We start from the raw sequence: 24040 nt of genomic DNA, 5'->3' as shown, positions 1-24040 counted from the left end.
CAATTGCAGCCCATGTTCCTCTTACTAATAGCTCCCTATTTCATTTAAAATGACATTGTCTTCCAGATCAAGTTCTGGCTCTGCTCGAGCTTCAAGACGAAGCAAGTTTAGGTTGTGCCCCAGATTCAGACGCTTCTCACGCTGCACTGCTTCCCTCCTCCTATGCCACATGTAACATCGCCCACTGGTGTGGCTTCTTGACCTCCATTACTTTCCACTCTACCTTCGGCCATAGATGCTAGCATGAGGCTGCCTATACTGGCTGCTCAAGCTCAGCCACCTTACTTTTAACATACCACTTTTCATTTTCCCCATCAGTGGCCAGCAGCACCCACTGCAGATGCCCAGGCAAGCATACTGGCCTTCTCCCTAATTTCCATCTTTCTCTTCCTCTTCCTGTGGTATTCCCCAAGCACCAGGGGCTAATCTGTGTGTGAGGCTGCCTCCACAAATGGTTACGGCCCCTCCTTATCTCCCTTCTAAATTGTACTCAAACCAAACCTCAGTATACTTTATTCACAATGGCCTCTCTACCTACTCCACCGAGTGCTGCCACTCTGGAACCACTTCCTGTGCCTAATACCATCAAATCTCAGATTTTCGCAGAAATTTGCAGATATCATGTGTTATTGGCTTTTTCGATTTTCTCAGATGCTCAGAAATTACAATAACCCCTAAATTCAACCGCAAACTCCACCTGATAATCTCTGATTTGTTTATACTTGATAGCAAAACTATCACTTCATTAAATAAAGTAAGATCGACCAAGAAAGAAAAGGCCACTACATGTAATTTTTTTTATCTCCCATCTCCAATTCAACCTTGTCAGACTCTCTTTTCTTATGTACAACTCTGGAACGATCAATCTAAATCAGCGCTGGACCCTCTTTTCATTGACGACTCTAACCATCTCGTTACACATTTTTGGTTCCAAAAAAACCTTAAAACTGATCCTTGCTCAATCAGGCTTACCCGCAGAAAATTTTCCAGCCACTCAATTGGCATCAGGGCAGCAACTTCAGAAGCTCAAAAGGGCTTCTCACAAAATCAGATAGAGGCCCTCGGTTGTTGGTCATCAGACACTTTTAAAAATTACATTAGGTATGATCAACTCCACATAAAGGCAGTCCATGTAGCCCTGATAAGTAGGGTTGGGAATAGTTAGAAATTTTCCGGTTCCGATTCCAGTTCCGGTTCCACCTAATGGTTCCGGTTCTGATTCCGGTTCCGATTCCAGTTCCATTAAAATCATTAAACAATTATTAAGAAATAGTGGTAAGGAAAAATGCACAATACTCAACTACTCAATGCTCAATACTGTTTATTACTTACTGTCAACTTAATTTAAAGGTTGGCAATGTCAAAATGCAACATATATTACAGTGTACAGATCTACTGAAATTTTCTGGTTCGGCTTCTGGTTTCATTTAAATGAACTATGTTTTTTACTATTTTACCTTCACTGAATGTAGCGTTGCTGGAAGGTAGTAAGTAATGTTGAGTAATGCTAGTCCATCAATCAGCATGTGTTTCAAAGTTGATGTTTTTTACACTATCAATAACGTTTTGCTTTTCAAGCAGGAATAAGCTTGTTCGCCAAATAGTCCCTTGAGGGCTGAGACACTTGTTAATTTCCCTTAATTAATGAAATATAAACATTTAAACTTATAAACATGTATACACACTCTCCATAAAGTCCCTATTTTAAAAATAATAATGCAGTCAGGAGATGGTGTGATGCAATGAGTGGTTTCCACATTTTTAAACATTTAAAATGCATTAAAATAAATATTTTCTATCACTTTGTTTATCACTCTTGAAATGACCTGTACACTTAATAATCTAACCCTCATACTTACATAACAATAGCAGTCTATTTATTTAGTGGTCCAAGTTGAAGCCAGTATGTATATTAATGACAATATTGGACAAATATAATGTAATTTAGAGGCGGCCGGTGCAGCCTGCTGCCGTTAGATGTACAGTCAGACAAAACGATGTGCAGTTATCAAAGGCACGAGTGCACATACAGTCGTGAGAAACAATGTGTTCGGCAATTAAAGACGCGACAGCGCAACGAGTCTGTGGATGCGTATCATTGGAATCAATGTGCTCAGTAATTAAAGAGGCAGGGAGGCGTGTCTGTGGTTCACTGCAAAACTCAGACAGCTCCGTCAGGCCAAAGAAGATGCTTACGTGAAGGGGGACAATTTCGTGTATAAACAGGCTAAATACACACTGGAAAATGAGATCAAAGTGGCAAAGAGGAATTATTCTGAAAAAATAAGGACTCAGTTCACTTCAAACGACTCCTCATCAGTGTGGAAAAGCCTAAAGAAGATCACCAATTACAAGACACCACCCCCCAGCACTGTGGAGAATCAACGACTGGCAGACGATCTGAACGAGTTTTACTGCAGGTTTGAAAGAACACCCATCACCTGCCCTGAACACCTCCCCACACAACCATTCACACCATTCACAACTCCTGCAACCAACCCTGAATGCCTCTCCAAACAACCGTTCACACCATTCACAGCTCCTGCAACCCATCCTGATCACCTCTCCAATCAACTGCTCTCACCATTCACAACTCCTGAAACCAACCCTGAACACCTCTCCAATCAAGCGCTCTCACCATTCACACCTCCTGCATCCCCCCTCTCCCCGACACCTGCAATACAGATCAGCGAGGATGCGGTGCGCCAGGTCTTCCGGAAGCAGAAAAGGAAAAAAGCACCAGGCCCAGATTGCGTTACACCAGCCTGTCTGAAATCCTGTGCTGACCAGCTGGCCCCCATCTTCACACAGATCTTCAACAGATCGCTGGAACTGTGCGAAGTCCCTTCATGCTTCAAACGCTCCACCATCATCCCTATCCCAAAGAAATCCAAAATTACAGGACTAAATGACTACAGGCCTGTGGCTCTAACGTCTGTAGTCATGAAGTCATTTGAAAAACTGGTGCTGGCCCACCTGAAAGACATCACTGGACCCTTGCTAGATCCTCTTCAGTTTGCCTACAGAGCAAACAGGTCTGTGGACGATGCAGTAAACATCGGACTGCATTATGCTCTGCAACACCTAGACAGACCGGGGACCTATGTGAGGATCCTGTTTGTGGACTTCAGCTCTGCCTTCAACACGATCATCCCAAACCTCCTCTTGCCCAAACTAACTCAGCTCTCCGTGCCCACCTCCGTCTGTCAGTGGATCAACAGCTTCCTGACAGACAGGCAGCAGCTAGTGAGACTAGGAAAATACACATCCAGCACCCGTACAATCAGCACCGGAGCTCCCCAGGGCTGTGTTCTCTCCCCACTGCTCTTCTCCCTGTACACTAACGATTGCACATCTAAGGACCCCTCTGTCAAGCTCCTGAAGTTTGCAGATGACACCACACTCATCGGCCTCATTCAGGACGGTGACGAGTCTGCTTACAGACAGGAGGTTAAAGAGCTGGCTGTCTGGTGCAGTCTCAACAACCTGGAGCTTAACATGCTCAAAACAGGGGAGATGATCGTGGACTTCAGGAGAAAACCCCCTGCACTCCCCCCACTCACCATCATGAACAGCACTGTGACTGCAGTGGAGTCATTCAGGTTCCTGGGCACCACTATCTCTCAAGACCTGAAGTGGGACATTCACATTGACTCCATTGTGAAAAAGGCCCAGCAGAGGTTGTACTTCCTTCGCCAGCTGAGGAAGTTTAACCTGCCACAGGATCTGCTGAAACAGTTCTACTCCACCATGATCGAATCCATCCTCTGCACTTCAGTAACTGTCTGGTTCAGCTCAGCTTCTAAATCTGACCTCAGAAGACTACAGAGGGTAGTCCGGACTGCTGAGCGAATTATCGGTACAACCCTCCCATCTATTCAAGAACTGTACTTATCCAGAGTGAGCAAAATGGCTGTTAAAATCACTCTGGACCCCTCACATCCAGCACACTCCCTCTTTGAACTGTTGCCATCTGGTCGACGCTACAGAGCACTGAGCACCAGAACGACCAGACACAGGAACAGTTTCTTCCCTCAGGCAATCCATCTTATGAACAGCTGATAATAACTGTGGGACACACTACACTATTTATATTTATACACTACACTTTTTATCCAACACACATACTTAGCGTACACGTAAATCTTTTGCACATAATATACATGTACATACATGGAACACACTACACTACTTATATTTATATTTATATACACATACACTTATTTATCCAACACACATACTTAGCGTACAGTTAAAATTTTTCCACATAATATACATGTACATACATAAATGCTCATTTTAATATACCTGCCATACATTGTCAATTTGTATATTGTCAATCCTTACCCACCTATTTGTATTTTTTTGTATTTTTTATTCCTTATTGTGTTTTTTGTTCTGTCGCTGTTATGTTGCACTGTGGAGCTCTGTCACGAAAACAAATTCCTCGTATGTGTGAACATACCTGGCAATAAAGCTCATTCTGATTCTGATTCTGATTCTGTTATTCGGTTCGTGACATCCTTTACGGCAGCGGTTCTCAATTCCAGTCCTCGCGCCGCACTGCTCTGCATATTTTGCACGTTTCTCTTTGTTAACACACCTGATTCAGATTATCAGCTCATTAGAAATGAACTCCGTGCATGAACTGTGTTCCAATTGTTCATTGCTCCCTACTCCCTGAGCAGGGGAAATCTGTTGAAGTTTACCTTACATCGAAACATTCATTCACTGATTTGTGCTGTGCAGCGTCTTTAAACATGGACAACTGTGACATCATATACCTCTGTAAATCTTGCACACTTCAATGCACTTTGATTGGAACATATAGCTACGTTCGCTTCGAACTGGAATCATGTCTGAATATCATGTGATGTCCACTTCGCAGGGCATTTATGTTCGAATAGAACATATGTCTGAAGCGCTAAGAGAAACATTCAAAATGTCCAGAGCAGTGGGGCGCGAGGACTGCAATTGAGAACCGCTGCTTTACGGGAAACGCCGAATATATTCAGAACACCGGCGCAAGGCTGCTCATAGCGCTTGGTCACGTGTTGCACCAGAACCGTTTTCTAACCGAAACTTAGAAATTGCTCACGGTTCCGGTTCTTTTCAAAAAACAAATCCGGTTCTGAATAAGAACCGGTTTTCGGTTTCCATCCCTACTGATAAGTTACAGATTTCAGCATTTTAAATCATGTTGTTTATTTTATTAATCAGAGGCTCTCCTTCCCAGTCAGTCATCGCTCCTTTGGTCAAAGTAAGGGCCCTCCAGCTGTTTTTACAAATCTCCTCACCTATTCAGCATCAGACCGGGCTCTTCCTTCCAGTGGAGCAGGGCTGTGGCTCCCTTCGGTCACAGTGTGAGCCTTTCGTCTGTCGTTGAGTTGCGCTGCGTGCTCGATGGTGGACAGGGTTCTCCCTCCCAGTGCAGCAGAGCCACAGACCCCCTTCGGTTGTTGTGGCAGCCCTCCATCTGATGCATTAAATCACGCCTCGTATCCAGTCGCTTCGGACGCAGCGAGAGTCCCTCCATCAGTCACATTTCCTTGCTTAATCAGCATCGGAAGGGACTCCCCTCCCGGTGCAGCAGAACCATCGGCTCCCTTTGGTCACAGGGTCAATCTTCAGTCTGTCGTTCTGAGTATAAACTTTGCCAAACTGCACCTCGAATCTCCTTGCCTATTCAGCATCTGACGGGGCTCTCCCTTCCGGTGCAGCAGAGCTGCAGCTCCCTTCGGATGCAGCGGGAGTCCCTCCATCAGTTGCGTCTCTTTGCCTTTTCAGCATCGGGCCAGGGCTCCTCTTCCAGTGCAGCAGACCCATGGCTCCCTTCGGTCACAGCGTGAATCCCCCGTCTGAGTTATGTTGCATGCTCAATGGCAGTCAGGGATCTCCCTCCCGGTGGAATAGAGCCGCTGGCTCCCTTCGGTTGCAGTAGGAGCCCTCCATCAGACGCATCAAACCGCGCCTCGTACATAGCCGCAAGAGGGACTCTTCCTTCCGGTGCAGCAGAGCCTCAGCTCCCTTCGGATGCAGCAAGAGTCCCTCTTGATATCCGGCATTGTGCTCCTCTCATAGTGGCATGGAGGGCTCGCCAGTAAGATGTTGTGACCCACAGCTCTCGTCGAACACTGCACAGGCTTTCCCGGTCGCTCTGCACCTTCTCTCTTCTCAGCACGCATATTTTGAGGTGCAACTAGATGTAGCTCTCTGGCTGCTGTCCTATGCCTTTAAGCTTCTTTTGGGGAGTTCTTTGGGTTCGGGCTATGTTCCCGGCCTGGACCCCTCACCCAGGACAGCACGCCAAAATATACTTACTATTTGTTATCAGATTAGATGTAAGGGTGAACTCGTGAAATTATGTTTTATTAACAAGGTTCGGGAGGAGCACGATCAGGTAATCATCCAATTTGACACAGGTGCATCTTGTTTAGCTAACCATCTTAACCAGCACAACAAGTGTATATACATGCCTGAACAAAATCTTAAGACTGGGGGATGCATTGCAAGTTTTACACATTTCACACTAGTGGATCATAACCGGGTTGTAAGTGCTGCTTCAAAAGAAGAAACAGGAGCAAGAGAAAAAATATGGTATAGGCACTTTATTGAAAACTGCATTTAAACTCAAACAGGCTGTTCATCAGCTGATCACATCTTAGATGCGGCCACACTTGAATCTGTTTTTGAACTGGTTTGGTGACTCTAATGAGTAGTCTGTATGCAGGCATTAGCATGACAGTAAAACTCCTTAGTAAACTCCTCTCAGTGTGGTGTAAACAAAGTCTAAAATGTTTTTACCTCTTGTTGGAAAGTTAATGTGTTGGTGTATTTTTGGAAACACACTCTTTAAGTCTGCATGGTTGAAATCCCCAGCTTTGTTGAGAAAAGCATGAGGGTGGGCTGTCTGCTGCTCACTGATATGCTGGTACAGTTAATTTAGTGCATCGTTCCTGTTGCTGTTGTTGTTGTTCGGAGGAATGTAAACAGAAACAAGCAGTATGGCAGTATATTCCCTTGGCAGATAGAACGGCCGGCACTTAATAATCATAAACTCCACCAGGAGTGAGCAGTGTTTGCACATCACAACAGCATCGCGGCACCACATATCATTGATGTAAACTAGGGATGTCCCGATTAGGTTTTTTTGCCCTCAAGTGCGAGTCCGAGTCATTTGATTTTGAGTATCTACCGATACCGAGTCCTGATACGATACTTCTATAATACATAAAAAAGAATAAATAAGAGCGAAAAAACAGATCCAGGATGTTCAATAAATTACATTTTGAAATATATTCAAATAGAAAACAGCTATTTTAAATAGGCTAGTAAAATATTTCAAATTGTTACTGTTTTGCTGTACTTTGGATCAAGTAAATGCAGGCTTGGTGAACAGAAGATACTTCTTTAGACAACATTAACAAGCTTACTGTTCAAATCTTCTGACTGGTAGTATAGGCAACTTTTATTTTTCTTTGGCTTAGAAATCTATAACTGCTGGACAATAACAAATAATAATTTGTTTATATACTACAAACACTGTTTATCACATAATAAGGTAGAATATTTTCTATACTGTAATAAATGCTATGTCAATCAGCACTGCATTGTTCATATACTTTATTTATCACCTGCTGGAGATGACTTGAAAAAACATATATTGTCGTAATCCTATATTAATGTCTTTGTGTTTCCAAATGTTTCTGTTTTATGTGAAAACTGTTTTCATACAACGATAGCTGGATGCTTTTGTCCATATTAGGAATTTCCTGATATGACTTTCTGTGCGAGTATGAATGAAACACACTGCAGGATTGTTTAGCGCTCCGTGAAGTTAATCTCACCTTATTCTGGGTCTGACCGAATAGAACACAAGATAATGCGCAGACTATCATGTCTCTTTGAGTTTAAATCTATATTTATTCCCACCTTTATTATACATATCCGAGTCCTGATTGGGAGGTAACGTCCTATTCCGATCGAGTCTGAAACCACGTGATCAGGCCCGATTTCCGATCCCGTGATTGGATCTGGACATCCCTAATGTAAACACAAAGCCCTCCACAACAGGTTTTTTCTCCCACAATGAGAGCTCTGTCTGCTCTCAGCTGATCGAGCTGAATTGCGCCGCCTGGAACGCTGTTGCTAAGCCATGTTTCCGTGAACACAAAAACACAACAGTCTCTTACAGTCCTCTGAGTTGAACATAGTAATTAGATGTAGTCAAGTTTATTGTCCAAAGAGCGTATGTTAGCCAGTATGATGGTGGGGATAGATGGCTTGTGTGGGTTAGCCATTAGCTTAGCCTGAATACCTCCGCACTTACCCCTCTTCTGCTTCCTCTCACCCCACTTGTGGCAAATCCATTGTGGGCGATATGAAGCAGTGGGGGTCAGTGATGGTATAGGCCTCCGGAGCACACGAGACACCGCAGCTGTTCCACATGCGTGGAGTTTAACTCTAAAAATGCGGTTCTGCCGACATCCAGCAGAAAATCACGACTGTATGTGTGCTTGAAGACAGGTAGACGCGAAAAAAACACTGCGACTCACAGACAATAAAACACAAAAACACCATCGTTCTGTCAGGACAGAGAGAAGCCGCTGCGTGCGGACCCGCCACCATCTTGAGAACCAACCGATTGATGCATATTTGACTGATTTAAAAAACAAGAATGCGAATTCGCACAGTTCGCATTGTTAAGCAACAGACAGTTACTGATTCGAGACCGCATAGTGTGTGATGTGAACAATGATCAAGTTAGAGCTTGACTCTTGAGAGAACCGGATCTAGATCTGAACAAAGCCATAGATATCTGCAGAGGTAGTGAAGTCAAAAAAAAGCCAGATTAAAGCCCTTCATGAGGAAACTGAAGTGACAGTAAACAAAATTAGTAAGATGCAGCTTACAAAGAAGTCAACTGAGAAGACTGTTCCTTCAAGTGCAGTGTCTAAGAAAGAAGGAGAGTTTACTAGATGCAGTTATAGCCATGAGCCAAGGAAGTGTCCACCATATGGACAAATATACAAGATATGTCACAGAAAAAATCACTTTCGACAAGATGTGCAAAACGCAAAAACAGAAAGACAAACTAAGGTTTTTAATGAAGAATGTTCACGAGATTGAACAAGAGGATCACACAGAACTGTTTGTGGGTGCCATCGAAGAGAAGCAGACTGGAAACAAAGTAGAGATGCAAGTTAATAAAGTAACTGATGCCACAGTACTGAAGAAAGACAAATGGACTGAAACACTAAAAGTAAACAAAAAAGTACTTTCTTTTAAATTGGATATGGGAGCAGGGTGCAACGTAATCTCGTACTAAGAATTTCAAGTTGTTTTAGGGAAATCAGAGTCACTGTGCAAGTCAAACTGTATGTTAGTTTCGTATTCTGGCCACAAGATGGAGCCAAAAGGTGCTACAACAGTCATCTGCCAGTTTAAAGACAATGAAGCTGAGATTGAGTTCCAAGTTATTGAGAAAGACTCATCTGCCATCCTGGGAAGATCGGCATGCACAGTTAGGACTTGTGAGAAGAATCTATAAAGTAGACTGTGAAGGAAACACAGAGATCCTGAAGGAGTTTGATGATGTGTTCAATGGTTTGGGGTGAATGCCAGGTGTGAATCACATCAAGATTGAGCCAACCATGGCACCTATGATACATCCACCCAGAAAAGTCCTGATGGAACTAATAGACAAAATAAGTCATCAAGAAACAAACAGAACCAACAGATTGGGTAAATAGTATGGTGACTGTTGTAAAACCGAACAAACTTCACATCTGCATTGACCCAAAAGACTTAAGTAAAGCATAAAAAAACACTTTCCACTCAAAACAAATCTGCTTTAATGAGGTTTCTTGGCATTTTTCAATACCTTGCAAAGTTTGTTCCAAACCTGTCTGAGACCAATGCACAACTGAGGAAACTTTTGGAATGTGGAGTGGAGTGGCACTGGGAAACATCACAACAAAAGAGTTTTGAGACACTTAATTCACAGCTAAGCAATGCCCCAGTTCTCAGATACTTTGATGTCAACAAGGAAGTGACTCTTTCTGTCGATGCTAGTTCGGAGGGTTTGGGAGCTGTTATCCTGCAGGAAGAACATCCTGTAGCATATGGTTCAAGATCACTGACTGACTGCTAGAAAAGGTATGCTCAGATAGAAAAAGAGCTTTTAACCATCGTATATGGATGTGAAAAATTCAGCCAGTACTTTTATGGAAAGACAGTAAGAGTACACTACAGTCAGACCACAAGCCACTGGAGATGGTGTTCAAAAGGCCTCTTCAGAAAGCCCCACAACGTTTGCAGAGGATGTTGATGAAACTCCAGCCCATATGACCTGCAGGTAATCTACAAACCTGGAAAAGAGTTGAAAATAGCAGATACGCTTAGCAGAGCCTACCTCGAGGAAGAAACAGAACAACTATTGGACAGAGATTTGGAAGTACATTAGTTGTCAGAATGTCTGCCTATTTTCGGGAGATAAATTAAGAACTGTCAAGGAAGCTACTGTAGCAGATAAAGAACTGCAGATAGTGTTGCCAGTAGTCAAAACAGGATGGCCTAAACAAATAAGAAGTATGCCACCTGCAATACAGAAGTACTGGACTTTCAAGGAAGAACTGACAATCTCAAAAGGACTTTTGTTCAACTCGTAGTGCCGCAGAGCCTGCAAGCAAAAATGCTGGAGAAAATTCATGAAGTTTATTTGGGAGTGGTGAAGTGCAAAAAGCAAGTGAGAGATGTACTGTTCTGGCTGGGAATGGGAAAACAAATTAAAGATATAGTGCCAAAGTGTGCTGTGTGCAATATCTTCAGAAGGAACAACACCAAAGAATCTCACGTCAGTCATGACTTGCATGGGCCAGACATAGCATGGGCAAAGGTAGGAGTTGTTGTCTTTCATTTCAACCAAGCAGACTATCTGCTATGTGTGGACTACTTCTCGAAATTTCCTGAAATTGCAAAATTAACACAGACAACAAGCCAACATGTGATAACGGCATTGAAGTCGATTTCGCAAGACATGGAATTCCAGATGAAGTTATCTCAGATAATGGGCCACAGTTTGTTAGGGCACAATTTAGAAACTTCAGGGATAAATGGGAGTTCAAACACTCAACTTCAAGCCCTAGATATCTTCAGTCGAATGGTCAAAGTGAAAGAGCTATACAGACTATTAAGAATCTGCTCAAGAAAGCACAAGAAATTCATGGAGACCCGTACATAACTCTTCTTGAGCACCAGAATACGCCACTTGGAGAAGTAAAGTTCTCTCCTCCACAACTGTTCATGGGCCGCAGACTGAAAGCCAGATTGCCAACATCAAGTAAGTTGTTACAACCACAGCTTTATAAAGGAGTCCAGAAAAGCCTAAAAGACAGACAGCTAAAGCAAAAGCTCTACTATGATCGAGGAGCAAGAGACCTACCTACTCTGAAGGAAGGCGAAAAGGTGAGTTGAGAGCAGAAAGTCACTGGCAGCCAGCTGTCGTGGTGGAAAAGCATGAAAGGCCAAGGTTATACCTGGTTCAAACGCAGGATGGAGATATTGACAGAAGAAATTGAAAACACCTGCTGAAGACGAAAGAGACAAGTTTCCAGAATTCACATATTCAGGATTTATTTGATCCAATGATAAATGACTGTTTCTCAGATGTAGTGTCACTGCCAATAAAAAAAAAACTGGACTGTTGTCTTCAAAACGTGAAGTTGTTTCATAAGAGACTATAAAAGTGACATGTTCTGGCAGAGTGGTTAGGCCACCAAAACGTTATTCTTGCTAAAGTTCTAAGTACTTTATCTGTAGTTAAGTAATTGCTTGGGAGTTTAATACCCGTCATTGTGATTGGTAACACTGAGCTTAAAATCTAAAGTAAGTTACAAAACCAAAGTTTTGAAAGAAAAAGTAGTGTATTGTTCTTTGAAAAAAAGGGGAAGATGTGATGTATGCTGGTTCTTACCACTAGGTGGTGCTCTGTATTCAAGTATCCTGTAGAATCAGAGAACAGAATATTATCAGAATAAGAAAGGGCGAGAGCAGCATGTATCTGAGCACGCGCCCCTGATTTTGTGACAGAGCAAAGGAAATATCCACATGCGAGCGGAGAGATTCGTGCTGGTGCATTATTTTAATGTGCTCTCGCTGCTGCTTCTGCACCGCATACATATACTGTATACGCACGGCAAACGGAGTACGTGTGAACCTGTATAATGTATAACAAATCTATTTCAACACCTGAGGCACCGCTACAATGAGCTCTATGACCAATGCATGGCAAAAAAGAAAAATGTTTTTATTTATTTGCCATATGTCTAGACATTTTGTCACACCTTTACTTAGTGATTATTTTACATTACATTTATTCATTTAGCAGATGCTTTTATCCAAAGTGACTTACAAATGAGTGGAAGCAATCAAAAACAACAAAAAGAGCAATGATATATAAGTGCTATAACAAGTCTCAGTTAGCTTAACACAGTACACATAGCAAGGGGTTTAAAAAATATAATAAATAAAAAGAAAACAGATAGAATAGAAAAAGAATAGAGCAAGCTAGTGTTAGAGGTCTTTACACACACACACACACACACACACATATATATATATATATATATATATATATATATATATATATATATATATAGACACACACACACACACACACACACAATTGCATAATAAGTGAAAAGAAAATAGAATATAAAAAGATTAGAAAGGTAGTTAGATTTTTTTAAAGAATAGAATTAGAATAGTGAGTGCTAAAGTTAGAGGGTCGAATAAAGATGGAAGAGATGTGTATTAAGCTGATTCTTGAAGATGGCTAAGGACTCAGCTGTCCAGATTGAGTTGGGCAGGTCATTCCATCAGGAGGGAACATTTAATTTAAAAGTCCGTAAAAGAGACTTTGTGCTTCTTTGGGATGGCACAATCAAGCGACGTTCACTTGCAGAAAGCAAGCTTCTAGAGGGCACAATTAGTCTGGAGTAATAAATTTAGGTAAATGGGTGCAGAGCCAGTGGTAGTTTTGTAGGCAAACACCAATGCCTTGAATTTTATGCGAGCAGCTATTGGAAGCCAGTGCAAGTTGATAAATAGAGGTGTGATGTGTATACTTTTTGGCTCATTAAAAATTAATCTTGCTGCCGTGTTCTGGATTAATTGTAAAGGTTTGATAGAATTTGCTGGAAGACCTGCCAAAAGAGCATTGCAATAGTCCAGCCTGGACAGAACAAGAGCTTGAACAAGGAGTTGTGCAGCATGTTCTGAAAGAAAGGGCTTGATCTTCTTGATGTTGAATAAAGCAAATCTGCAGGACCGGATAGTTTTAGCAATGTGGTCTGAGAAAGTCAGCTGATCATCAATCATAACTCCAAGGCTTCTAGCTGTTTTTGAAGGAGTTATGGTTGATGTGCCTAACTTGATGGTGAAATTTTGATGAAACGATGGGTTTGTTGGAATCATAAGCAGTTCTGTCTTGGCAAGGTTGAGTTGAAGGTAATGGTCCATCATCCAGCAAGAAATGGCTTTTAGACAAGCTGAGATGCGAGTAGCAATTTTTGTATCATATTTTAATATGTATCATATTTTGAGTCTGTTCTAGAGACATGTTACAACTTTTTGATAAAGCTCTAATTGGTTTTATTACAGAAATATGTTTCAAATTCATACTGAAGGCATTTATGACTGTAAAGTATGTCTGTGTGTGTCGCATAATTGATCAAAGAAATTGCGATAGGTTTTCTTGTCCATATCGCACAGCTCTAATATAGACATATGTATAGATAGACGGACAGATATGCATGCATAAAGATAGATGCATACATATACATTCGGTTTAGAATAAAGGTATATTATTTAAAAAAACTGTCACATCACAAGATTGCTGTAAAATAATGCAAAACTAACTTAGAGATAAGACTCCGGGTGAGATCAATGACTCAGACCACTGCATGATGATTGAATCATTTTCAGTAAACAATCAAAAAACATTTGATTGTATCTTCTCTCACAATTTTTGCTACAACAAATGTGCTTTAGAAACACACTTACAGCAAACAGAGAAAAACTGACATTAAAAAGTCAGCAAATGGTGCTCAACAACAGCGACTTCAAACTGTTTTCAATAAAACATCAACATCAAAACCTCTGCTATTTTTTAATAAATGGTTTTGTATGAAATAATTCAAGTCTGGATTGTAATAAAGAGATATAAAGAGATAATACTGAGATTTAGAGAGGTCTGTTAGTAATGTTCTGTTGCTGCCAGTCACGTGACATTTCATTTTTTATTTACTTATTTATTTTTTTATAGTGAAGGTGTTTTGAGAATGTATTATTATGTTTAAACATAATAATACAGAAATTAGCTGTAAAATATACATCTAAATTTATATAAAGTTTATTCTTATTAATTACAGAATATTTTTTGCAATTTTACATAATACATTGTATGAGTCAAAATTTTTAGGATTTTTCTATTATGCCAAAAATCATTACAATATTAAGTAAAGATCATGTTACATGAAGATATTTTGTAAATTTCCTACTGTAAATATAGGCATGAACCGGCAATACTGGCAATACTATACAATAACTGCTTGAACAGTTCTTGTATCAAATGAAGGCCCGCCTTCTGAAATATGAAATGTGCTGTGATTGGTTAGCTGGGCCACTGTGTGTTGTGATTGGTTAGCTGGGCCACTGTGTGTTGTGATTGGTTAGCTGGGCCAGTAGGTGTTGTGATTGGTTAGCTGGGCCAGTGTGTGTTGTGATTGGTCGGGAAATGTCATGCTCCTTACCATAGCCACCTGTCAGCTTTAGTGTAAATATTGTGTAAACATACAATCAATTTGAGCTTGATTTAAACACGGATGATTGTAACCACATTAAGTTCCTTGGGAAAGTAAGCGTGTCTCCAACTTAGTGACAACACTAGGCTTTCGGATGCAGCCATCCTGGGCCGACAAAAACATTGCAAAACATTGAACACCCTGTTCTAATGAAGCAAGAGTTGCAACTATGGCAGCTGAGAAGGTAATTATTTGTGTTTTTTTTTTTTTTATTTTAGAATTTTCGGAGCCTGATGAAATCGGTTTATGTGTTTAATAGGATTGCTACAAAATTCACTGCCCTGCCACCCAGAATAAAAGACAACATCTCAATCAAGTGAAGGGATTTGTGGAAACTGTGGTTCCTAATTATTGTGATCCAACATTTGCCTCACATTTCAGGATGAAAAGACAAACATTTCAGGTGAAGGATAATCCACTTCTTACTTCAGAGACGGTGTTATGATCTATCCCTTTTTATTTTTATCGTGAGTATATAGGCTTATCGTTATTGCTGTTCACTGTTGTTGTGCTATGATATTGTAATATTTACCATTAAATAATAAGAGGTGTATAGAAAAGTTTATGAAAGTGTTTCTCCACAATACAACAGCAAAATACAGGTCCTTCTAAAAAAATTAGCATATTGTGATAAAGTTCATTATTTTTCATAATGTAATGATAAAAATTTAACTTTCATATATTTTAGATTCATTGCACACCAACTGAAATATTTCAGGTCTTTTATTGTTTTAATACTGATGATTTGAAAGCTCATGAAAACCCAAAATTCCTATCTAAAAAAATGTGCATATTTCATCCGACCAATAAAAGAAAAGTGTTTTTAATACAAAAAAAAGTCAACCTTCAAATAATTATGTTTAGTTATACACTCAATACTTGGTCGGGAATCCTTTTGCAGAAATGACTGCTTCAATGCGGCGTGGCATGGAGGCAATCAGCCTGTGGCACTGCTGAGGTGTTATGGAGGCCCAGGATGCTTCGATAGCGGCCTTGAGCTCATCCAGAGTGTTGGGTCTTGCGTCTCTCAACTTTCTCTTCACAATATCCCACAGATTCTCTATGGGGTTCAGGTCAGGAGAGTTGGCAGGCCAATTGAGCACAGTAATACCATGGTCAGTAAACCATTTACCAGTGGTTTTGGCACTGTGAGCAGGTGCCAGGTCGTGCTGAAAAACGAAATCTTCATCTCCATAAAGCTTTTCAGCAGATGGAAGCATAAAGTGCTCCAAAATCTCCTGATAGCTAGCTGCATTGACCCTGCCCTTGATAAAACACAGTGGACAAACACCAGCAGCTGACATGGCACCCCAAACCATCACTGACTGTGGGTACTTGACACTGGACTTCAGGCATTTTGGCATTTCCTTCTCCCCAGTCTTCCTCCAGACTCTGGCACCTTGATTTCCGAATGACATGCAAAATTTGCTTTCATCCGAAAAAAGTACTTTGGACCACTGAGCAACAGTCCAGTGCTGCTTCTCTGTAGCCCAAAGTGGCTTGACCTGGGGAATGCGGCACCTGTAGCCCATTTCCTGCACATGCCTGTGCACGGTGGCTCTGGATGTTTCTACTCCAGACTCAGTCCACTGCTTCCGCAGGTCCCCCAAGGTCTGGAATCGGTCCTTCTCCACAATCTTCCTCAGGGTCCGGTAACCTCTTCTCGTTGTGCAGCGTTTTTTGCCACACTTTTTCCTTCCCACAGACTTCCCACTGAGGTGCCTTGATACAGCAATCTGGGAACAGCCTATTCAGAAGTTTATTTCTGTGTCTTACCCTCTTGCTTGAGGGTGTCAATGATGGCCTTCTGGAGAGCAGTCAGGTCAGCAGTCTTACCCATGATTGCGGTTTTGAGTAATGAACCAGGCTGGGAGTTTTTAAAAGCCTCAGGAATCTTTTGCAGGTGTTTAGAGTTAATTAGTTTATTCAGATGATTAGGTTAATAGCTTGTTTAGTGAACCTTTTCATGATATGCTAATTGTTTGAGATAGGAATTTTGTGTTTTCATGAGCTGTATGCCAAAATCATCAGTATTAAAACAATAAAAGACCTGAAATATTTCAGTTGGTGTGCAATGAATCTAAAATATATGAAAGTTTCATTTTTATCATTACGTTATGGAAAATAATGAACTTTATCACAATATGCTAATTTTTTTAGAAGGACCTGTATATAGCATTTTTATGTTACATTAAGGTCTAACACACCTTTCTAAGGAAAAGATGTGGACCAGAAGACATTGCAATTACTAAATGATATTTAGACAGACTTAAAGAAGTTCCAGATTTATATATGTGCTCTTATTATTTCAGTTATTTTGTGTTAAATGTAAATAAACATGTGGAAACAATATACTTGCTCTTGTGAATTTCTTTTTAATTACATTGTGCGAACGGTCTCTTTATACTGCATGGTTTATATACATGTTCCTGCTTACTGGGTTGACATGTTTGACACAACCACCAAACAAGAGAAAACGTATCTCAAACCCCGTTGCACACTGTTTTCATGTCATTCAAACCAGAAACCGTAGCAAAACGGTGCACACCAGTTTGAGCTTGAACTTGCCCATTTTTAACACACCGTCATTGGATTTGTTGAATTATACAGGATTTCCGGTGGACTTGTGTCGTATTCTTTAACAAAGATGCCATGCCGCCAAACCCTCACGTTAGAAGAAAGCTGTGTTTAAACTGTGAGGAAGAGTGCTTATCAGGATCAACTAAATGCTGGATTCTCAAAAGTATATGAAATATTTAAAGTTCCCGGCATAGAATCTTTAAAACACGTCCAAGAGTTTTACACACCGGTCTGTTATTGTGGCAACATTTCCACGCCCTTAAATGTGACAATAAATGAAACGAACTGTGATTGGTTGTTTCAGATGTCAGTCAAACAGCTTCATGGGCGGGCCATGGCCAACAAAAGCTGCCATGAATCCCAGACCTTCAGATGTCAGCTACGAGAGACCACCTTTATATAAACAACACTCAGAGTACAGACTGTGAGGGAAAAACATTCATGGGTTACATAACATTAAATAATGAAGAATGGAATTCAATATTAAGGGGAAATAACCCTTTATGTTTTGTTTTGCGCACTAAAACTCCTCCTTCTCAGGTGAATCATAAAAGTTAAACTATTACCCCGTGTCTGTATTTTCATATGAGGAAGTAAACTACATTAAGAGAGAAAAACGCAGTGAGTATCACAATTTCCCACTCATCTTTGAAAGCCAAAATCAATCCTGAATTGTTTAAAGTGAAGTACAACAATAAGCAGTGTCAGCTATTTTGAAAGTAGTTTAAATGACATCAGGAGATAATACACAGTGTCTTTAAATCGACAGATTGCACTTTTACTTTCTTTTTAACACAGTGCTTTTCTGAATTTGTTATGCTGTTTGTGTTTAATTTGATCTCAGTCTGACTACGGAGATTGATTAATCGCTGATTCATAACTGACTCTGTGGATCAACATCTGGATCTGCTTTTAGATGAAACCATGGCCTCCAGAATGAATCTATCTAAAGAACATGACACACAGATGAAAACAGTCAAGAGGTAAGAAAGCCTGAAATGTTTCACATTTTAATGTTCAGAAACAATTAATGCACACTACATTTTCATTTATAGTCTGATTCAGCATTTTGAATCAGATTTACCTGAACACATGGATGTGTCTGTGAGGAAAAGCCCAGCGATGGATGTTTCAGATCTCTGCAGAGAGGAAGACAGTTTTGTTGAGTCCAGGTGAGATCTATAGTGAAGTATATAGTGAAGGACATACAAGTATGGTGACCCATACTCAGGATTTGTGCTCTGCATTTAACCCATCCAAAGGTTGTGCGCACACACACACACACACACACACGCACACACACACACACACACACACACACACACACACACACACACACACACACACACACACACACACACACAGAGCAGTGTGCAGCCATTTATGCTGTATGTGTGGTGTGTTATGGATATTGTCACCAGGTGTCTCTGTTGGAGCTGGATGTTTCTGTGTCTTTATCTATTATGTGTGTATTTGTCCATTTTATTTTGACCCTGGAGCACAAAACCAGTCTTAAGTCGCTGGGGTATATCAATAGCAATAGTCAAAAATCATCAGGATATTAAGTAAAAATCATGTTCCATGAAGGTATTTTGTTAATTTCCTACTGTAAATATATTTTAAAACTTAATTTTTGATTAGTAATATGAATTGCTAAGAACTTAAAAGGTGATTTTCTCAATATTTAGATTTTTTTTGCACTGTCAGATTCCAGATTTTCAAATAGTTGTACTTCAGCCAAATATGGTTCTATTGTAACAATTTTTTTCTATCCTAACAATTTTAGAAAAAAATAAATTGACCCTTATGACTGCTTTTGTGGTCCATGGTCAATTATGTGAATGAAAAGAGCACATGGGGCAGATTCCTTTTATTCATACTTTAATATTTAAAATCTCAAGTAACAACAGACTCAGACAGGGAGGTTGAAACAGTTAAGGTGTTTCTTTCAGAGCAGAGTGAGATTTTTAGAAACAGTTTGTATTGCTGTTATATTTCAGTCTGTGGCAGAATGAATCTCCTGAACCCAGCTGTGTGTCCATGAAGAGTGACCGGTCAATGCGTCATCAAATTTTATTCAGTTTGGGAGACACATCTACTGATCTGAGGTGTTGTTTGGTTTACAGACTAAGAAATATATATGATATTTATGATACTCATTCATTTACTGATGTGTATTAAATACATTACTATATGTTTACAAAAATATTCTATATTTGTTTAACTACAGTCAAAAACATAAAGGACCACAATCACATACAGCAAAGAAGAACATAATAGACTCCATTTTTAAGGTTGGTTTTGTGTCTGTGTGCGTGCGTGCATGTGTATGTGTGTGTGTCCATCCAACACAATAACCCTCTGGGTAAAAGTATTAAAAATGGAGAAATCTGTGAAATCTTCTCTGAAATATACATATTTTATTTCCTACACACACGTAAGACAAGTTGTAGGCCACAATAAAGCAGATCAATGTCTACTATATGCACTATATTTTCACTGTTTTTTCTTTCTTTTTTTAATGTAAAATCATTTTCTAACTGTTTTTAAATTCATTTTAAGTAATCATTTTAAAAGTTTTAAAAATTGCTTGTTTTATTTTTGTTATTATTTTTTTTTCTTCATGATTATTTTACTTTCTTTTATGTAAAGCACTTTGAATTACCATTGTGTACGAAATATGCTATATAAATAAACTTGCCTTGCCTTGCTAAAATAGAGAAGATGAATCAATATGTAACCTGACTGCTGCAGAAAGATGAACATCAATCTAACAAACAGCCAATCCAGTCAAACTCTCTATTTTAACCTCAGTATCTGTAGACGCTGATGTTTGAGCATACAGTGAAGTTATTAGCAGGTCTGATATAATTCAGCGATGTTTATTAGTATTCATGCTTTAACTTTTGTGTATTGATCCTTTGGTTAACCTAACCTGTGACTGAATGCAGGTTTATTGTTTGAATATTTACTATGATTTCAGGAGCTTGAGCACAAAATCATCTCTGAGTTAAAACGTTTTAAAAAACTACTGAGTCCAGATAACCCAGAATACTCTGAAAGAGACCGTTATGATGATGAGGGTCATAACAGAGTCAGAGAGGGTCTTCTGAAGATCACACTGCTCATCCTGAGGAAGATGAACCAGACAGACCTTGCTAACACACTACAGACCAGTAAGAGCTCTGGATCAGCAGATTATAGCCTGTGTTTTTATTATCAACCTTCTGTCTTCAGTCACTAATGTTCCTGAAGGTCACGACACAATCTAAAATCTAACAAATCAATCTTAAAAAATATATTTCTAATATATTCCTCTGCCAATAACAGTTATTTCCTTTGCTCAGAACTGATGCCTGTGTATCAACAAAAACTGAGATCCAGACTACAGGATAAATATTGGAGACTCAGTGAAGGACTGTCCAATCATGGAGACTCAACACGTCTGAATGAGATCTACACAGAGCTCTACATCACAGAGGGAGGCAGTGGAGAGGTCAATAATGAACATGAGGTGAGACAGATTGAGACAGTGTCCAGGAGAACAGAGACACAGGAGACACCAATCAACTGCAATGACATATTTAAACCCTCACCTGGACAAGACAAACCCATCAGAACTGTGCTGACTAAAGGAGTCGCTGGAATTGGAAAAACAGTCTCTGTGCAGAAGTTCATTCTGGACTGGACTGAAGGAAAAGCCAATCAAGACGTTCATTTCATATTTCCACTTCCTTTCAGGGAACTGAACTTGATACAGAAATATATCAGTCTTGTGGATCTCGTAAACCACCTTCACCCAGAAACCAAAAAATTAAAGTTGGCAGATTATGAGAAAAACAAAGTCATGTTCATATTTGATGGTCTGGATGAGTGTCGATTCCATCTAGATTTCCAAAACAATCGGCGCTTGTCTGATGTGACAGAATCAGCTTCAATGGATGTGCTGCTGACCAACCTCATCAAGGGGAACCTACTTCCTTCTGCACTCCTCTGGATCACCTCTCGACCAGCAGCAGCCAATCAGATCCCTTCTGAGTGTGTCCACCAGGTCACAGAGGTACGAGGATTCAACGACCCTCAGAAGGAGGAATATTTCAGGAAGAAAATAAATGATCGGAGTCTGGCTGATAGAATCGTCACACACATCCGATCATCAAGAAGTCTGTTCATCATGTGTCACATCCCAGTCTTCTGCTGGATTTCAGCCGCTGTTCTGGAGAGGATGATGGGTAAAGCAGAGAGTACAGAGATCCCCAAGACTCTCACACAGATGTTCACACATTTCCTGATCTTTCAGACCAAACTGAAGACACAGAAGTATGAGGGGAAATCTGAAATCGATCCTGATCATGCTAGAAAGACTATTCTGTCTCTAGGAAAACTGGCTTTTGAACAGCTGGAAAAAGGTAACCTGATCTTCTATGAGGAGGACCTGAAAGAGAGTGGCATTGATGTCAAAGAAGTGACAGTTTACTCAGGAGTTTGTACCCAGATCTTCAGAGAGGAGTTTGGACTGCAGCTGGGGAAGGTGTTCAGCTTTGTTCATCTGAGTATTCAGGAGTTTCTTGCTGCTTTATTCAAGCTGCTGTCCTTTTCTGAGCAAAACACAGGACTGTGGAATGAGTTCAGGCCACCAATGATCAGTTTACTGAAGAGAGAAGTGGACAATGCCTTACAGAGTGAAAACGGACACTGGGATCTTTTCCTCCGGTTCCTTCTAGGTCTCTCTCTAGAGTCTAATCAGACACTCCTACAAGGCCTCCTGAGAAAGACAGTAAGCAGCTCTGATATCAATCAGGAAACAGCTGCATACATAAAACAGAAGATCAAGGAGAATCGCTCCCTAGAGAAATCCATCAATCTGTTCCACTGTCTGAATGAACTGAATGATCGTTCACTAGAACAGGAAGTACAAACATATCTGAGCAGAAAAAGTCTCTCTCTCTGGAGTCTCTCTGGAGTCAACCTCTCTGCTGCTCAGTGGTCGGCTCTGGTGTTTGTGCTGTTGAACTCAGAAGAAGAGCTGGATGAGTTTAAACTGAGGAAATATGATCGATCAGAAGAATGTCTTCTGAGGCTGCTCCCAGTGATCAAAGCATCTAGAAAGATTGAGTGAGTATTTTACAGTGTCTTTGTTTTATTGACTTTATTCTATACAGTAGGCATGTGTTTCTCTACACTGTTTCTGTATATTTTATGATTTTTTTCTTATTTTTTTACACACTCAGCTAACATCACAGATCGCTCTACTAATGTTTGATGAGTTGAATTAAGTGTGTTTGATAAGAGAGATTCATCCAAACTGGGCAAAGTTGAGGTGCCTTCAGGAACAGGGTTGTGACTCTGATTTTACAAATATTGGATTGGGATCATCATCAGTCACTTAAAAGTTGCATTCAGGTTAAATTAAGAATAAATTAAAATAATTAAATTTCAATCTAATAATTCATAAGTATAATTATCCAATTCAATTCAGTTATTAGACAAAATGTTTCTTAGTAAAACTGAGGAAAAGTTCAAAGATCTTTAGTCAAAGTCACTCAAGGAAAAACAGATGCATACCATCACTTGTATAATTTCATGACCAGTGGTGGTCATTAACAGAGTAGATAGCTCCACTATAAGCAGAATGATTACAAATAAAATACTAAATCTTCTTCAGTAGTTAAGGTTAGTACTCAATTAGTTTGGGAATATTTATGGGAATATTTGGGTCCTGTTTTTTTGAGTCAAATTGAGTCTGAAGTCTATCAAAATGAGACTTACCTCTGAGTCTGGTTTAATAATTGATATATATAATGAGTATATATATATATATACATATATCTACATCTGTGTTTTGCAGCACTTATATTGGACACATGAGTCAATCTCTAATAACTCATTTTTAATCTTCTGTATAATTTCTGCAGTCTTTCCAGCTGTCGTATTACACAGAAAGGCTGTGCTGCTCTGTCTTCAGCTCTGAGATCAAACCCCTCACACCTGAGAGAACTGGATCTGAGCTGTACTACACCAGGAGACTCAGGAGTGAAGCTGCTCTCTGCTCTACTGGAGGATCCACACTGTAAACTGAAGAAACTACAGTGAGTCTCATCACATCTCAGTAATTGTAAGGTTTGGAGTAAAAAGTAAAAACTCAGATGTGTTTTCTGTAGAAGTGGTTTTGTTTTCTGCCCTCTCACTCTCAGTTCAGACCCTTTAAACTCTTGAGCATCCTTCCAGACAAAAAACAAAACAAAAACAAAACAAAAAAACAAAAAACCCCAAATGTATATATATATATATATATATATATATATATATATATATATATATATATATATATATATATATAAATAGTCAGTGTTGGGAAGGTTACTTTGGTAATGTAATTAGTAGTAGTAGATTTATTCACAAATACCATTACCAGCAAATTCTATAATACAGCAGGGGTACAAAAATCAGAATTTGGTATAGTGAATGGGTCTCCCAAAGAAGCTAAAAAAAGCTTATAGGTAGGGGCCCATAGTTCATGAAAAGAAAAAAAAAAAAAGAAAGAAAAGTGGTACAGACAAGGTACACAGTTACCACCTGCCACCAGACGATGGTAA

At 39.9% G+C, this 24040-nt stretch overlaps 1 protein-coding gene and 1 long non-coding RNA gene across 2 annotated transcripts in view; one reads left to right on the top strand and one right to left on the bottom strand.

Annotated features, from left to right (window-relative positions):
* Nucleotides 1–16587, bottom strand: part of LOC132160112 (uncharacterized) — a 124621-nt gene extending 108034 nt beyond the window's left edge. The window contains exons 1-2 of the long non-coding RNA XR_009437952.1: nucleotides 16386–16587; nucleotides 16181–16347 (exon numbers count right to left, since the gene is read on the bottom strand). This is a non-coding gene — a long non-coding RNA (uncharacterized LOC132160112). The remainder of the gene's footprint in view (nucleotides 1–16180; nucleotides 16348–16385) is intronic.
* Nucleotides 1–24040, top strand: part of LOC132160094 (NACHT, LRR and PYD domains-containing protein 3-like) — a 274868-nt gene that overhangs the window by 66593 nt on the left and 184235 nt on the right. The gene's annotated exons all lie outside the window — the stretch shown is intronic.

Source organism: Carassius carassius, chromosome 16, assembly GCF_963082965.1.
Source record: "Carassius carassius chromosome 16, fCarCar2.1, whole genome shotgun sequence".
Lineage (NCBI taxonomy): Eukaryota > Metazoa > Chordata > Actinopteri > Cypriniformes > Cyprinidae > Carassius > Carassius carassius.
Note: the sequence above shows the minus strand (reverse complement) of the source record. Positions and strands in the feature narration are given on the sequence as shown.